This window comes from Giraffa tippelskirchi, chromosome 9, assembly GCF_054371585.1.
Source record: "Giraffa tippelskirchi isolate mGirTip1 chromosome 9, T2T-mGirTip1v1.2.pri, whole genome shotgun sequence".
In the NCBI taxonomy this organism is placed as follows: Eukaryota; Metazoa; Chordata; class Mammalia; order Artiodactyla; family Giraffidae; genus Giraffa; species Giraffa tippelskirchi.
The window spans coordinates 151,366,436-151,384,993 of record NC_137283.1 but is presented as its reverse complement, the minus strand read 5'-3'; the positions used below and the strand labels follow the sequence as shown (position 1 = coordinate 151,384,993).

General features: G+C 43.4%; 1 protein-coding gene across 5 annotated transcripts in view; it reads right to left on the bottom strand.

Moving 5' to 3' along the window:
- Positions 1–18,558, bottom strand: part of MTHFD1L (methylenetetrahydrofolate dehydrogenase (NADP+ dependent) 1 like) — a 253,716-nt gene that overhangs the window by 29,543 nt on the left and 205,615 nt on the right. For 2 of the 5 annotated variants that reach the window (XR_014065473.1, XR_014065482.1), the window contains exons 28-29: positions 606–777; positions 329–509 (exon numbers count right to left, since the gene is read on the bottom strand). The gene's annotated coding sequence lies outside the window, so the exon portion shown is untranslated. Of the gene's footprint in view, positions 1–328; positions 778–7,411; positions 8,230–18,558 lie in introns of those variants that run through there. The other 3 variants (XM_081530228.1, XM_081530244.1, XR_014065472.1) reach the window with 2 other exon arrangements.

Genomic DNA, 18,558 nt, shown 5'->3' with positions numbered 1-18,558 from the left:
GTGCCTTCCGCTTGCTCTCTTACCTCCTGGGCCTTGATCAGGCAGCTTTCTGCCATCTTCACATGGCCAGGTTCCCTCCTTCAGGCCTTAGCTTAGTCATTACATCCTTGTGAAATCTTCACTGACCACTGCCCTGTGCCCCAAGCTTGGGTCAGAGCACCCACTATATGCCCCCATAGTGCAATGCTCCGCACTCTGTGGCCCTATTTTCCATACCCGTCTATCTATCCTCCTTTAAGGCAGGGACTAGATTTTGCTCTTTACTGCATGTAGGGCCTAACTTGTCTAGTCGAGGGCTTCCCAGGTGACTCAGTGGTAAAGAACTCACCTGCCAATGCCAGAGACAAGAGACACGGGTTCGATCCCTGGGTTGGGAAGATACCCTGGAGGAGGAAACGGCAGCCCACTCCAGTCTTCTTGCTTGCAGAATCCCATGGACAGAGGAGCCTGGCGGGCTACAGTCCATGAAGTTACAGTCACTGAGCAGGCATGCATTGGACACTGCTTGTCTAGTAGGAGGCCAAGACAATTACTCAAGAAGTTTGTCCCAGAAAACAAAGTACACTATACCACTTATTTCTTCTCCAGATTCAATCAGCACTTACTGGGCACACAGTACTGGGTATCCTGCTGAGTGCTGGGCATGCAGATAAAGAAGGTCCCTGTTCTCACCCAGCTTCCTCTCCAGGCCAGAGTCATTCCTCTCAAACACATTGGCATTTTAAAGGAGTTTCTGTGCAGCTTCTGTCTTCATCAGAATTTCTCCAGTTTTAATTTCTAAATTAAAGGGAGTACAGTAGTAAAGTATATAGTAGTGAAGTATAGTAGTATATAGTAAAGTCCCCTACATATGAACCCCCAAGTATGAAATTTCATGTTGGGAACTTTCAACAATAAAAATGTGCATCTGGTTCTCGCAAGGAATTAGAATCTGTTCCATCAACATCAGGAGTGAGTTTCATTGCAGCTTGCCCTCCAACTCCTCTTGCAGATGATCCTTCAGGTCTACCATCCCTCACCTCCCCTCTCCCCAGGAAGTAACTCTTCTTCCTGTTCTCTCCATTCCAGCCCCTGTATACCAGCTGTTGTGCTGTACTACTGTACTTTTTGAGGTACTGCACTGTAAGATTAAAAACATTTTATTTTTCATTTTTTAAATGTATTATTTGTGTGAAAAGTATTATAAGCCCATTTGTTGTTGTTGTTGTTCAATCGCCAAGTCATGTCTGACTCTTTGCAACCCCATAGACTGCAGCATGCCAGGCCTGCCTGTCGCTCACCATCTCTTGGAATCTGTCCAAGTTCATGTCCATTGAATCGATGATGCCATCCAACCATTTCACCCTCAGTCACCCTCTTCTTCTGCCTTCAATCTTTCCCAGCATCACAGTGTTTTCCAATGAGTAGGCTCTTCACATCAGGAAGCCAAAGTATTGGAGCTTCAGCTTCAGCATCAGTCCTTCCAATAAGTATTCAGGGATAATTTCCTTTAGGATTGACTGGTTGATCTCCTTGCTGTCCAAGGGACTCTCAAGAGACTTCTCCAGCACCACAGTTTGAAAGCCTATTACAGGACAGTATTATAGAGCCAATTGTGTTAGCTGGGTACCTAGGCTAAGTTTGTTGGACTTACAAACAAATTGGACTTAGAAGAATGCACTGTCGGAATGAAACTTGTTTGCATGTAGGGGACTTACTGTAACTGAGTCACTTTAGACTCTTTTAAAGTGTGAAACATTTTTTTCCATGCTGGCTAAACAAAATGGGCACAACAGAAAAGATAAGCATGGTGTTGCTGTTCCCTGAGGGCTGTCAAGGCTGGGCCTGAACCTTCTGGAAGAGTTACTCACACTCTCCGTGTTTCAGTTTCCTCATCAGTAAAATGGGGATGAATAACTGTGCCTGGCACATAGTAAGTGCTCATTAAATATCACCACATCATTGTGGTTTTGATTTGCATTTCTCTGATAATGAGTGATGTTGAGCATCTTTTCATGTGTTTGTTAGCCATCTGTATGTCTTCTTTGGAGAAGTGTCTGTTTAGTTCTTTGGCCCACTTTTTGATTGGGTCATTTATTTTTCTGGAATTGAGCTGCAGGAGTTGCTTGTATATTTTTGAGATTAATTGTTTGTCCATTGCTTCATTTGCTATTATTTTTTCCCATTCCCAGGGCTGTCTTTTCACCTTGCTTATAGTTTCCTTTGTTGTGCAAAAGCTTTTAATTTTAATTAGGTCCCATTTGTTTATTTTTGCTTTTAGTTCCAATATTCTGGGAGGTGGGTCATAGAGCATCCTGCTGTGGTTTATGTCGGAGAGTGTTTTGCCTATGTTTTCCTCTAGGAGTTTTATAGTTTCTGGTCTTACGTTTATATCTTTAATCCATTTTGAGTTTATTTTTGTGTATGGTGTTAGAAAGTGTTCTAGTTTCATTCTTTTACAAGTGGTTGACCAGTTTTCCCAGCACCACTTGTTAAAGAGATTGTCTTTTCTCCATTGTATATTCTTGCCTCCTTTGTTGAAGATAAGGTGTCCATAGGTACGTGGACTTATCTCTGGGCTTTCTATTTTGTTCGATTGATCTATATTTCTGTCCTTGTGCCAGTACCATACTGTCTTGATGACTGTGGCTTTGTAGTAGAGCCTGAGGTCAGGCAGGTTGATTCCTCCAGTTCCATTCTTCTTTCTCAAGATTGCTTTGGCTATTCGAGGTTTTTTGTATTTCCATACAAATTGTGAAATTATTTGTTCTAGTTCTCTGAAGAATACCATTGGAAGCTTGGTAGGGATTGCATTCAATCTATAGATTGCTTTGTGTAGTATACTCATTTTCACTATATTGATTCTTCCGATCCATGAGCATGGTATATTTCTCCATCTGTTTGTGTCCTTTAATTTCTTTCACCAGTGTTTTATAGTTTTCTATATCTAGGTCTTTTGTTTCTTTAGGTAGATATATTCCTAAGTATTTTATTCTTTTCGTTGCAATAGTGAATGGAATTGTTTCCTTAATTTCTCTTTCTGTTTTCTTGTTGTTGGTGTATAGGAATGCAAGGGATTTCTATGTGTTAATTTTATATCCTGCAACTTTACTATATTTGTTGATTAGCTCTAGTAATTTTCTGGTGGAGTCTTTAGGGTTTTCTATGTAGAGGATCATGTCATCTGCAAACAGTGAGAGTTTTACTTCTTCTTTTCCAATCTGGATTCCTTTTATTTCTTTTGCTGAGGTACCATTTCACGCCCGTCAGAATGGCTGCTATCCAAAAGACTACAAGCAATAAATGCTGGAGAGGGTGTGGAGAAAAGGGAACCCTCTTACACTGTCGGTGGGAATGCAAACTAGTACAGCCACTATGGAGAACAGTGTGGAGATTCCTCAAAAAACTGGAAATAGAACTGCCATATGACCCAGCAATCCCACTGCTGGGCATACACACTGAGGAAACCAGACTTGAAAGAGACACGTGTACCCCAATGTTCATTGCAGCACTGTTTATAATAGCCAGGACATGGAAGCAACCTAGATGCCCATCAGCAGATGAATGGATAAGAAAGCTGTGGTACATATACACAATGGAATATTACTCAGCTATTAAAAAGAATACATTCGAATCAGTTCTAATGAGGTGGATGAAACTGGAGCCTATTATACAGAGTGAAGTAAGCCAGAAAGAAAAACACCAATACAGTATACTAACATATATATATGGTATTTAGTCAATCAGTAAAGATAACCCTGTATGTGAGACATCAAAACAGACACAGATAAATAGAACAGTATTATGGACTCTATGGGAGAGGGCGAGGGCGGGATGATATGGGAGAATGGCATGGAAGCATGTAAATTATCATATGTGAAACGAATCGCCAGTCCAGGTTCAATGCATGATACAGGGTGCTCGGGGCTGGTGCACCGGGATGACCCATAGAGATGGGATGGGGAGGGAGGTGGGAGGGGGGTTCTGGAAGGGGAAAACATGTACACCCATGGTGGATTCATGTCAATGTATGGCAAAACAAATAAAATATTGTAAAGTTAAAATAAATAAATAAATAAATATCACCACCAATAGACGATGTGGTCCAAGGGTTGCATCTCTAACCAAGGACACACACAGCAGGGTCATAAACACGTGAACGGGACAGTCAGGGTCATCAGGCAGCGGCAGCCCAGCATGCCGGCCACTCCCCATCTCTGCTCAGCTGTTGTAGAAAACATCTGGAGGGTCAGGGCCAGTTGGAAACAGCTTTAGGCTTGGACATCAGCCACTCTCAAGTTCTGTTTCAACCAGAGCAATCTTGGCACTCAACCTGGGACAAGATAAATGCAAATGCAGCAGGAGCAGCTGGGCACCGTGGGGAGAGCAAGGAACACAGGGGACCCTCTCTCCACGTGAGATCTTCCCAAAGATGAAAGGATTCTTGATTAAAAGTTCCTTTAGGGCTCTTGATATCACCTGCCTGTCACTGTCAGTCGAGACTAGTGACTAGTGTCAGACTAACTGACTAGTGGCAGACTGGTCGGTTAGTAGAGCTTCGTGCACAGAGCAAGGATAACTTTTGGGGAATGGTACCAATCTGTGATTATAAAATAACAGACATTCAAGACACAGTGAATGGTTCTACCGCAAGGAAGCCATAGGTATCTCCCCCTCGTCAGTGAAAAACCATCCCCTCCCACCCCTAGGCCATAACGAGAAAAGGCACAGTATACACGCATGGTGGCTCAGACGGTAAAGAATCTGCCTGCAGTGCAGAAGACCTGGGTTTGATCCCTGGGTAGGAAAGATCCCCTGGAGAAGGGACTGGCTACCTACTCCAGTATTCTTGCCTGGAAACTCTCATGGACAGCAGAGCCTGGCAGGCTATGGCCCATAGGGTGGCAAAGAGTTGGACACGACTGAGTGACTAACACGCGTACACATAACACAAAGGCTGGCTCACCCGGTGGTCAGGGGCCATAAATTACAGTGGGGGTGGGGAGGGCAGAAGAGAAAAAGTGAGTGAGGTCCAAGCCGACTGTTCTAGACTGCGCTTGGCATCAGGGGAGCCCCTGCTGTGGGTACCCCCAGTCTGTTCTGGGGCCCTGGCCCACCTTCTGCCCTAACCAGCCTGAGAGGGTAGAGCAAGAATAATTTTGACAAGAGGAGCTCCATTTAGTGGATGAGCAAAATAGAGACAATTGCTGTTGGAGTTGAACTTGGCCAAATGATCCCACTTACTGTCAGCTGGGTTTAACTCAACCTCTTCTACTGGGGAGGAACTTGCCAATGGGGAAGGCACATTGACCAGATATCATCAGACGAGGGCTGGTGATCAAACGCAGACAGCAGACCCCGAGCAGTCACAGGGTGTGTTACTTTTTAAATGATGAATTAATTAAGTTTTTGGTTGCTCTGGGTTCTCATTGCTGCGCCTGGGCTTTCTCTAATTGATTAAAAGCATCTACTCTTCATTGCAGTGTGCGAGCTTCTCATCGCTTCTCTGTTACAGAGCCCGGGCTCTGCTCTTTGTCATTTGGGATCTTCCTGGACCAGGGATTGAACCTGTGTTCCTGGCATTGACAGGTGGATTCCTAACCACTGGACCACTAGGGAAGTCCCACAGGGTGTAGTTCTGACTTTTCAGTCCCCGTGATGTGGGAGCTTCTCTTACCCCAGCCTCCTTGCCATCAGCAGAGCAGTCGATTTTGAAGGGAGGGGCAGCGGTCTGATTCATTTTCCCTCCAGAGTGTTTGACTGCTGTCTCTGCCAGGCTCTGTACTGGGCATGGAGGGTACAGCTCTGAACAAGGCGAGGGCTCTCCCAGCCCTCTTGTTCCTCCCCTTCTGAGTCAGGGAGAGATGAGGATTAAATAACAGCCACACAGCTATTGCCGACCTCGCTTCTGCTTCTCCTAGAAGAAGGGAGCTGCCAGAGGAAGATGCCAGTGAGCCACTCACAGGGATTCTGTCCGCCCCTCCTGACTTGGAGGGTGTGGGACCCTGGAGTGTGTGTGTGTGTGTGTGTGTGTGTGTGTGTGTGTGTGTGTGTGTCTGGGGCTGACACACCTCACTGTTTACCTTTCAGCCCAGATGTGACTACATATGGAAGCCTTTTCTGCCCGTCCAGGACTGGGTTGGCTGCATGACCATCTGGTGCCCTCTTGGTCCCCTGTGCTTGCCCTTACCCCATGCAGTCCTGAGCACACAGTGCTCTGCCAGCCTCCTGCCCATCTGCAGGCATCCTGACATCCATGAGAGAGGATAAAGAGTGCCTGGCATGGTCACCACTGTATCTCCAGATTAACACAGGCCTTCCCTATTACAAGAAAGTGAAAGAAAGTGAAGTAGCTCAGTCATGTCTTTCTCTTTGAGACCACATGGACTGTAGACCCCCAGGCTCCTCTGTCCATGGGATTTTTCAGACAAGAATACTGGAGTGGGTTGCCATTTTCTTCTCCAGGGGATCTTCCCGACCCAGGGGTCAAACTTGGGTCTCCTGCATTGCAGGCAGATTCTTTACCATCTGAGCCACCAGGGAATCCCTTACAGTCACTCATCAAATAGTCCTATTACAGTCACTCATCAAATATCAGTTCCATGAGGACTTCCCTGGCAGTCCACTGGTTAAAACTCTGTGCTTCCAATGCAGGGGGCCCAGGTTCAACTCCTGCTTGGGAACTAAGATTCCACATGCTGCATAGCATGGTATATTCCATGGAAAGGAGAAGGAAGAAGAAGAGGTAAGGACTAAAGATAAGAGATGAAACTGGGACTCCATTTACTTTACACATGATCATGGAGCTACCATTGAACAACCCTGGCTCTTTCAAGAATGCAGGTTGGCTTCAAAGATCTAGACTTTTATCTCAGTTTCCCCATTGATCTGCCATTTCACTTTGGGCAATTTCACATTATCTCTGGAGTTTCAATTTTTCAGCTTTCAGATGAAGATAATACGAGGGATTAATAAATGTGTGTTGAGGGTCAAACAAGATATTTGTAAAATAGCTATAAAAATTCAGCATGTGTTATAAACTACAAAAAAAAAATTTGTATCTGAGTATAGAATTAAGGGAACTTGATTAAAACTTTTGTAAGTCAAACTGGTAGCTCAGGGGTAGAAGTTCCACCTGCCACATAGAAGTTCTGGCCGGGTTCACTTTTTCTTACTTTTAGTGTTTTCTGCCCACGTAACATTTATAGGCCTGGTGTTTGTGATACCAAGGCATTATGAGTCAGGTTGCTCTATGGGAATGGGGTGCAGGGAAGAGCAGGGACCAGGTTCACTTAACCTCTCAGCCAGTGATGTGGGAAAACACGCTCTGGACAGCTCTGAAATCCCCCTGTGAGTACTATTAGCACCGTATTATAGGAACAATTTCATACAAAGAAAAACAGATGACAGGATATCAACAACACAAACACAGTTGGAGCTAGAAGACCTTTTATTTGCTTTTCAACCCACTGTGCTCTGGTTTCTGGCCCCATCACTCGACAGAGCTGCTCTCGCTGAAGCCAACCCTTCCCTGTCCCTCCATATCTCTGGTTTCCAGAACACCCCTCTCTCCTGCTTCTCCTCCCGCCTCTCTGATCACCCTTCCTCAGGTCTCTGGTAGGCTCCGCATCCTCCCTCCTCCCCTCCCGTGGAAGAGTTTCCAACAGTTCTGTGTGTACACTGGTTCTCGCTCTCGGCGCCCTCCTTTGCAGAACTCTCTTTGCATGTAACAGTTGCCATCTGTACTGGGTGGAAGAGGGTCGCCCCTAAAGTCACTCCTTCCTGCAACCTCAGGATGGAGCCTTATTTGGAAAGAGGGTTGTTGTCGCTATACTTAGTTAAGATGACACCATACAGGAGAAGTACAGGTGCTGATAAGAGGGAGGAGAGACAGACACGCAGGGAGAACATTACGTGACAGCGAAGGTAGAGATTGGAGTTATGTGGCTTCCAGCCCAGGAATATTAAGAATGGCTGACAACACAGAAGCTGAAGGGAATCCCCCATCCCCACCCCAGAGTCTGAGAGAGAGAGAGACAGAGAGAGAGAAAGAGAGCGTGACTTGCCACACCTTGATGCCAGACTTCTAGCCTCCGGATATCAGTGTGTCAGTGGGGCCAGCATCTCTCTGAAGGCTTTAGGGGAGGATCCTTCTTTGCCTCTTCCTAGCTGGCAGTCCTTGACATTCCTTGGCCTGCAGATGCATTACTCCTATCCAGTCTTTGTCTTCGTTGTCATGAGGTATTCTCCCTGTGTGTTTGCACACCAGTCATATTGGATTAAAGACCACTCTCATCAGCACAGTCTCATTTTAACTTGATTACATCAGCAAAGACCCTATTGCCAAATAAAGTCACACAACTGTGTTCCAGGTGGACATGAATCCGGGCAGGGGGGACCCTATTTGACTTTTGACTGTTGTGATTGCTGATTCTTTCATGTATTTTTTTTTCAAAAAATTTTTTTATTGAAGTATAGTTGATTTACAATGTTGTGTTTATTTCTGCTGTACAGCAGTGAATCAGTTATATACATTCTTTTTCATAATCTTTTCCATTATGGCTTATAACAGGATATTAAATAAGTTCCCTGTGCTGATTTTGTATCTTTTGAATGTTGCTTGTTAATTGCATTACCAGCCACTCACTAGTCACTCCATGCCTATTTGATGAGTATTAACCTTATTTAGGAAATGGCAACCCACTCCAGTGTTCTTGCCTGGAGAATCCCAGGGATGGAGGAGCCTGGTGGGCTGCAGTCTATGGGGTCGCACAGAGTCGGACACGACTGAAGCGACTTAGCAGCAGCAGTAGCAGCAACCTTATTTGATCACAGAAGATTTAAAATCCCTAAAGCAAAGCACAACATCAAAAACCAAGTACTCAGCCCCAGTACTGCTTCCCTTTGAGTCATGATTGCAACAACCCCTGAGGGGAGGGTTTTCTGTCTTTAGAAACTCTGGTTTTTTATCAGTTGCAGTAGCTGGGTCTTGGTATATGTTTGTTAAAGAAAGGGTATATGGATGAAAAAGAATGAATATTTCCTTTAGGTCTGAACAGATTTTTGGAAATCTTTTTGACCACTGACATGTTTAGGCATTAAGAATGGAAAATGGAAAGGTAATAACTTACATGTATAAATGTTTTTAACACTCATAAATCCCTTTTGCATATGATCTAATCTGATCCCCACATACTCTTGAGAGAGAAGCTAAGCTCCAAAGAAATCAGCTTTTTAAAAAAACTTTTTATTTTATATTGGAATGTAGCTGGTTAACAATGTTGTGATAGTATCAGGTGGACAGCAAAAGGACTAAGCCACACAGATACATGTATCAAGTTTATGGGGTTAGTAATTGGCTGGTCAGAACTCAAATTTCCTTGCTATCATTGGGCTTTGAGTCTTTCTGCTTTGAATAAACAAGTTTTGATGAATCACAGTCCTTCTTCATTGACTCAACTCAGTCAGTCATGAAAGAAATTTCAATAAAGGCCATTCTTCTCTTTGCAAATGACAGAAAGATACATTTGAAAACAAGAAAGCAAAATTCCGATTTGACATGAGAAAAGCCAAGTAAAGGGTTTTCTCCCCCCAGGCTAAAAGTGAACTTTGGAATATCTAAATATTAAACATTTAATATTTAAAGCATTTGCTTTTGAAAATTGGCCCTAAGATGCTCAGATCAGATTATTCATGATTATTATTATGCCTCACATTTTAAATATTTCTATTTACCTGTTTCTCACTCACGACACTTGGTTACCATTAGTAACATTTTCTATGAAACTTCAAATACAAGGAAATTTTTTAATCTGGGTGTCCTAGATCAAGGATTGTGACATTATGGCCTATAGACTATTTTGGACTGAGAGCTCAGAATGGTTCCTACATTTATGAGAGTTTTAATAAGAACAAAGATATGTGGCAGAGAATGTGGCTTGCAAAGCTTACATTTAGAGAAAAAGTTTGCTGAGCCTTGGTCTATATTGATATTTTTATATTGTTGACCCAAAACAAATACACTGCCAGATATTTCTCCAGCAAAGGTGGGTTTGTGCAGGTTCAGCAAGAGAACTGCAATTCAGGATCTGTAGCCATGGTAAGCTACGGGCAAGTCGCCAAAGTTAAGGGAAGGAGAAAGCTTTTATAGAGGGGACAGGAAGTTGAGAGGGCTAGAATAAACAAAGACCCATGGCTCTTCATTGGCTGAGTCCTTGCTAGGGAAGAAAAGGAATATTTCTTCTTCCTATTGGGCTCTGCTACTGTCACAGAATGTGAGAGCACTCCCTTCTGGTCTCCTGACTATTTAATCGAGGTCTCCATAAATAAAAAAATTATTGGGCCATATATCCATATCTGGGCTTCCCTGGTGGCTCAGATGGTAAAGTATCTGCCTGCAATGCCAGAGACCCAGGTTTGATTCCTGGGTTGGGAAGATCCCCTGGAGAAAGGAATGGCAACCCACTCCAGTATTCTTGCCTGGAAAATCCCATCGGCTATAGACCATGGGGTCGCTAAGAGTCGAATACGACTGAGCAGCTACCCACCATCATATTTATATCTATCTATTCCCTCCCTCATCCCACAAAGGGTTCTAAGGAAGCAGAGGAACTCCCAAAGGTTCTGTAAGTCTTTTGCAAAACAAACTTCCTCAGCTGTACAGTCATAGTATCCATGCTTTAAAAGTTGATAGGGAGAACACAGAATTGAATAGTCAGCGGCATTCAATGAAAGACAATGAAAAATGATGAAAGGCGTGGAGGATAAAAGCCGATATGGAAGAGCAACCTCAGCTAAGAAGGATGATTGTAATTTATATAAAACTTTGTATTTTCCAAGTGCATTTTAATCCCCTTTATCAATTTTCCAATAACTCCTTGAGGTCTGTTATGTTAACCACAGAAAAATCAATGAAAAAATAATGGTCTAAGATGCTAAGCAGTGATCTGTCCGTCTAAAATCTGTTTTATGGTGCCACATTGATGCAGATTTTAAATCTTCCAGTTTTCTCTGAGAGGTGATTGAATTGAGTTCTAATAGCCTTTGCTGTTATGACGTCCTCCCCTGGGATCTGAAAGTGGCCTCTAAGCTCTCAAGATCCCTCCCTTAAAGTGGAGATGCAAAAGGCTGGAAGAGAGAAGTGCAGGGCTGGGAGGGAATGAGGAAGGGCAAGCAGAAAAGAAGAGTTTTGTCTCAGATCTGGGCCTTCTACATTTGCTTTGCCCACGATCCACACAAAGCATGGCTGACTTGGGGTGGGCTGTGGTGGTAGGAGAACGTGGAGGGAGGGAAGAGTGGGAGGAAATCCACATACTCGAAACCTGGTGAAGCAGTTGAGGTTACAGGAATGAAAACACCAGAGGCATCTGCCTAGACACTGGTATTCAGGGTGCTCCTTGACCAAATGGATAAATCCTCCCCAATTTACGTACTCAACCCTCTCCAAAGACAACTGGGGGCCATTTACTCCTCTGGCCCTTGGGAGGGTAGGAATGATGTACACAGCTTGCGACACGCTCAAATAAGACAGTGTGTGGTTTGCCACTTTGATATCTCCTCTCCCCACTCCCTTCAATGCTGAATGGCTGGCTGGTTTCAAACAAGCCTTTATTTCCCAGGAGAGGAAAAAGAGAAAAAGATCTAAGTGTGAGAACCAGATCAATTTCTCCCCTCAAACTAATTTTTAAAAATTTGTATAGTTGATTTACAATGTTGTGTTAGTTTCAGGTGTACAGCAAAATGAATCAGTTATACATATATCCACTCTTTTCAAGATTCTTTTCCCATATAAGTCACTAGAGAGTATTGAGTCGAGTTCTCTGTGCTCAACAGTAGGTTCTTATTAGTTTTGTATTTTATATGTAGTAGTGTGTATATGTCAATCTCAATCTCCAATTGGGAGATCAAGCTAATTCCTTTAACCCTGTTAGGAGCCCCAAGTTTCTGGAAGAATCCCAGGGTAGACAGAAGACTGCTCTGTGGTTCTCTGTATTAGTTTGCTGGGGCTACCTTGGCAAATTGTCATAAATGGACAACTTTGGCAACTGAAAGGTATGGTCTCACAGTTCTGGAGGCAGGAAGCCTGAGATGAAGCTGGTGGCAGGTCTGGTCCCTTCTGAGGCTGGGAGGGAAGGATCTGTTTTAGGCACCTCTCCTGGGCTTGTCTTCTTCCTGAGTCTCTTCACATTGGTTTCCTCTGCATACATCTGTCTCCAAATAATCCTGTTTTATAGGGACACTAGTCTTATTGGATTAGAGTCCACCCTCAGGACCAGGTTTTAACTTGATTACCTCTGTGAAGGCCCGTCTTCAAATAGGGTCATATTCTGAAGTGTGAGTGCTTCAACATGTGAATGCTTGGGGACATGATTCTACTCAAAACATACCCTACATCCCACAATCCACTTGTTGAATTTTCTAACCTTCTGCTCATGTCCTCTTTGTCACCCTACCCCTGCCATTAACTCTTCTCCTCTCGCTCTGTCTACAGGGATCACTGTATCCTGTACATTGGGCTTTGACCGTCCTCCTCAGATTTCCTCTCCATGTCCATTTGGATCACCATACTGGATGATTTCCACTGAGTGTGGACAGCCCATTCCACACCCAAACCCATCACGTCTTTCACATCCTCTAAAGTCAAGATCGTCACCTCTGTGTCTCTTAAGCTCTGTGATCTCCCTGGATGCAGTTTGGAGTTTGGCAACCACATGAAGGCTCAATGCCCCTCTGAAATCTCAAAAGCCAGTATCTCTCTCTCTGACCCCACTCTCCCAGGTCCTTTCAGCTCCCTCACTCCACATGCCCATCAAATCTGCTGACAACCCCTCTGGTCCCTCCCTCTACCCATCTCTCCAGCTCCCTTCTAGCTGTTTCTTTTCCAGCATGCCACAGATCTATGCTATTCAATGCAGTAGCCATGAGCCACATACGGTTATTCAAATTTCAATAAAGTTTAAAATTCAGTTTCTTAGTCGTGCTAACCACATCTCAAGTGCACAATAGCAGAGGTGGCTAATGGCTACTGGATTAAACAGTGAGAATTCTAGAATATTTGCATCACAGCTGAAAGATCAATGAACAGCACCATTCTAGATCTCCTGAGATGTCCTTTGAATTATTTTTTTCAATTTTGAACAAGTTTATGCAATTTGTTGAGTAAATGAATAAACCCTTAAGTTTTTTACTTCCTTGTCCTTTCCTTCCTCCCAACCAGCAGCTGCACAGCGGTGAATCAGTCCTACCTTCTACCTATTTTCATTCATACACCTTCCTGAGCCACACGGCTGAAAAATCGATTCAACAGGATATTCAGGTATCACCTCATGCTTCTCAGCTGTAACACGATGACAATAATAGGCCTCATAAGATTAGTGGAAGGATGGAATGAGATAATGCCAAAAAGTGATTAGCATAATGCTTAGCACAAAGTAGCAGCTCAGTGAATTTTAGGTATTATTACTGCTGAAAAAGATTTTTAAGCCTCAGCTGGACTCTCACATTGTCCACCATCCCTAACCCTCTTATTTTTCCTAATAACTGTGTCCCCACGCCTTACTAATCCTAAAGACGAGTCACTTTAAAATTTTTATTTATTTGTTTATTTTTGGCTGTGGGGGTCTTCATTGCTGTGCAGGCTTTTTCTAGTTGCAGTGAGCAGGGGCTGCTCTCTAGTTGTGGTTCTTGGGCTTCTCACTGCGGTGGCTTTTCTTGTTGCAGAGCACAGGCTGTACTGAGCTTGGGCTTCAGTAGCTGTGGCCCATGGGCTCCATAGTTGAGGTTCCGGGCTCTAGAGCACAGGCTCCACAGTTGTGGCACACAGGCTTAGCTGCTCCACAGCATATGGAATCCTCCTAGACTAGGGATCGAATCCATGTCTCCTGCATTGACAGGCGGATTCTTCCAACACTGAGCCACCAGGGAAGCCCTGAAGACAGTGAATTTTAAAGCTACTTCTCTTCCTCCCTCCAAAGAAGTTTTATTATATCTTCTTCTAGCTCAGTGGGAGAAACTTTTCCTTGTACAATAAGATTGAACTTCTGTACACTGGTGATTTTTAGTCTCTAAAACTGGTGATAGCAACCCTCTTTTAAGGCAAGAAAAAACAAGATATAATTTTTAGAAATGCTTCTTGGTAGGATGCTGTGTTAGTTTCCTGTGGCTGTTGTAACAAATCACTATACACTTGGTAGCTTAAGAAAACAGAAGTTTATTGTCTCATAGTTCTGGAGGGCAGAAGTCTGAAATCGAGGTGTTGGTAGGACATACTCCCTCTAAAGGTTCTTCCTGCTTTTGGTGGATCCCAGAACGCTGGTTGTGGCAATGTAACCCCATTTTCTGCCTCTTTCTTCACATGGCCCTCTCACCAGTGTGTCTTATTCCCTTCTAGCTGTTTCTTTTCTAGCATGCCACAGATATACGTTTTTCAACACAGTAGCCATGAGCCATGTACTGTTATTTAAATTTAAATGAAGTTTAAAATTCAGTTTCTTAGTTGTGCTAACCACATCTCAAGTGTATGATAGCCAAGGTGGTTAATGACTACTGGGCTGAACAGTGAGAATTCTAGAACATTTCTACTACAGCAGACAGGACACTCCACTTTGGATTTAAGGACAACTCTCATTGTACCTGTAGTAGGATTTTTATTTAGGGAGCTGAGTGACGAGATAGATTGGTCAAAAGCATTTGGTTGGTGTGTGAGAGTCCAATAAGGAGGTGGTTGGGAGTATAGACCAGGATTGGCTGGTTTGCCTAAGAAAGGTGTGTCCTGAGCAGGTAATCATCATCTTTAGAAATTAGCTTTGTCTAGGAGGGAGGGCAGTCTCTCCTGGGTCTATAAGGCCTCCAAATACCAGACCATCAAGAAAGCAGAAAATAAGAAAATATAGTTAATGTCATTTGCCTTGTGATGAATGGATGCCAAATAGACAGATACACCTGGCTAATCCAGGATGATGTCATTTGAGATCCTTAACCCATCTGCAGAGACCCTTTCTCCAAATAAGGTTACATTCACAGGTCTGGGTAGATAATGTCTTTTTTGGGGAGGAGGGGTGCTATTCAAACCCCTAACAGCACCCTACTAAGTGAAGTTTCCAACTCTCCTGGGCCACCTGCCTGTCTTGTTTTCACTGTACTATCATAAAACTGCCCTTCTTCCCCCATCTGCTGTCCTCTAGCCCATCCTCTGAGCAGCATCAAAACAATTTCAGAAACATAAAAGTGATCACATCACTCCTCTGCTTCAAAAGCATATGTCTAGGGAACTGCTTGGTGGACCAGTGGTTAAGACTCCGTGCTCTCACTGCTGAGGGCGGGGTTCAATCCCTAATCAGGGAACTAAGATCCCACAAGCTGCGTGATGTGGCAAAAAAGAAAAAAAGCATGCTTCTACAAAATGGGACTGCATTAGCCTGTCATCCTGAGTATTGTAGGAAATATGTTGTAAAGGAAACATTTGCAAACTTTCAGAGCAAACTACAGAGCACTGGCTCCAATTTGCAGATTAAAGCAGTTTAAATGCATTCATCTGGGTGATGGCTGTGCATAACCTCCCACTCAGATCTTTGCATTAATGAATTAATATCCCAGGCTCCAGGTTCTACCCAGCTCTTTTCTCTAATTGGATGCAAATTAAATAGTTATATTTAGTAAAGTGAACTTGGAAACTCTACAATGCCTCCGAGGAAACCAATCTCCCAGTGTTCAGTATAGCCAACTGCTTCCCTTAGACCTTAGCATGAGATAATTTTCTTGTTTTCCATACTTATTCATAAATTGAGAACAAAGAACATGAGCTAGCATAGGATAAAGAAATGGATAGCTCAGGCCCCAAAACCATTCCTGTGAAATCACACAAACCTGCTTTGCTACAGCAAATGCAAAAACTCAGGTTAAAATGAGCATAGTTTTAAAGATTACTATATCTCAATGCTCCTTATAAAACGTTAATCCTCAAGGATGCATTGGGAGTCACTTGCTGAACCACTTATATTTCCACAGTCATCACACAGACCCAAGTCCCAGTGATTCATGAGCCTTCCTTATGGAAAAGCAAATAATACTTTAAAAAATGCAATATTATTTCTGAAGCTCAGACAATAAAGGTTTAAGATGTGAATCGGAAAGTTTCAACATTATCACCAAGTTGAACCTTTCTCATTAGGCCTGTTCAAGGCAGCCCAACCAGACACCACAGCACACACCATTTAGGGTGGGGCTGGTGGGTAGACCTGAACTCCTCATAGGGTGCCATTGCAGTTTGACTTTCACTCTGATTTATTAAGTTTCTTCAGATGGCAAGTGATAGAAATTCAACTCACATTGGTGTAATGTAAAGAGTGTTTTTATTGGCTCAGTAACTGAACAGCTTTAGTCACGATGGACTTCCCTGGGGGCTCAGATGGTAAAACGTCTGCTTACAATGTGGGAGACCCAGGTTCAATCCCTGGGTCGGGAAGATCCCTGGAGAAGGAAATGGTAACCCAATCCAGTACTCTTGCCTGGAAAATCCTATGGATGGAGGAGCCTGGTGGGCTACAGTCCATGGGGTCACAAAGAGTCTGATATGACTGAGCAACTTCACTTTCACTTTCTTTTAGTCATGATTGAATCCAGGATGCCACCAAGATATGGTCTCTGTCTCTTTTATTCTCCTTTCTTTTCTGTTGGCTTCATTCTCAAGATGTCAGTCTCTAGGTGATACCCTGGCAGCTCCAGGCTTGCTTCCTACCAATTTGGCAAGCTCAGTGGAAAAACTAATACTTTATTTTGTTCCTTCAGAAACCCCACTTCCCAAAGTCTTAGAATTGACTATCAAAAGCCTAATTTAGGTCACATTTCCAATCCTAGTAACTAGCAGACTTGGGTCACTAGCTCATACTTGGACCTGCAGATGGGGTTTGTCCCTCCAGAATTAACCAAGAGTAGAGTTATCTGGTTTCCTAAAGGAAAAGAAGGTATTGTTTCTAGAAATAGGGGATTGGATACTGAGCAGGCAAAAGCAAAATCTGTCCACCATGTACCAGGAGGTGAGTTGACAATAAACAGAAGGAAGTAATGAGAACACAATTCCATTTCTGTGCTTTTAGTCTCTGGTAGTGCAAGAGGAAGAAATTAATTTTAATGTAAATATATATACATTATATGATACCTTTTCATATATATGTACACATTCACATATGTGCATTTATACTCATTCATATATGCATGCACATACATTTATATATACATATTCATATATACACACATATATGTGTATGTTGCCCTTTATATGAGAAGACACAAATTCTGAACTTTATCAGTCTTCATGTGCTGATCCACAGGAGGTTCTAAAAGAGACCAACTAATGACCTTCAGGCTTATCTGTCATGAATCTGTACCATCAACATTGACCTTCAGGGACTGACTTCCATCTCGTGCACCTTAGCACTAGTCAGACAGTCAGCACGCAGTGAAGGTCTTCACTTCTGAAGGACCAAGACCTTTCTTTCCCCGCTCACTGTTTGAAGTCTGGCCTTCACTGGAATCGCCCTCCCTACAATCTGATGTCTCCGACAGGCTGGCAAAGTAAACTGCTATTTCCAGGTTTGTTTTCTCAGCCCTAGAAAGGAGAAACTACCAGATACTGACTTACTGATCACAACTTATCTGTATTTTGAAAGCTGGGAAATGTGAGCTTTGGACTACACTCTTGGCCTAAAACACCCAGCACTGCACTGCATACGTGCACCCATATCCTCACCCCCACACGTTGTCCACAGCAAGATCTCCATGTGCACTGTTTGTAAAGATCTGTTTGTAGGACTGAGTCATTAGCACAATCCTATCCTCATCCTCTTAGGCTTATGGAGAAATCTTAATTGGATATTTGGATGGAAAGATACTCCCAAATCCATCTGGTTGATTGAACCCTTTCCTATCATTTCTTGAAGACGGTCAGTTCAGTTCAGTTCAGTTGCTCAGTTGTGTCCAACTCTCTGCGACTCCATGGACTTCGGTATGGTCAATCAGTTATTTATTTATTTTTGTCTGTGCTGGGCCTTTGATGCAGTGTACAGGGTCTTCGTTGCTCTGCCAGGGCTTTCTCTAGTTGCAGTGAGTGGGGCCTACTCTCTAGTTGTGGTGGGCTCTCTTGTCGTGAGTAAAAGCTCTAGGGTATGTGGGCTTCAGTAGTTGCAGCTCATGGGCTCAGTAGTTTGATGCACAGGCTTAGTTGCCCTGTGACATGTGGGATCTTAGTTCCCCGACCAGGGATGGACTCGTGTCCCTTGCATTGGCAGGTGGATTCCTAACCACTGGACCATCAGTGAAGTCCTAATCAGTTCTGTTTAAGCATTTTCCCTATGAAGAAAGTCACTAGTCAGAGATTCTCTGCCCCTCTTATTGTGGAAGAGTCTGTATCATAAGAAAGTCCTCTCTCATATTGATCTGAGGTTACTGTCTCCCTAACGCCTGCCTCTTCTAACACAGCAAAGCAAGTTTTGAGGAACCCTTTATGTCTCTTTTTAGTAACAGATAAGAGTTTGCACTTCAAACGATTTCTTGAGTGTCTCTTTACAAGTCAAAGGCTCATCA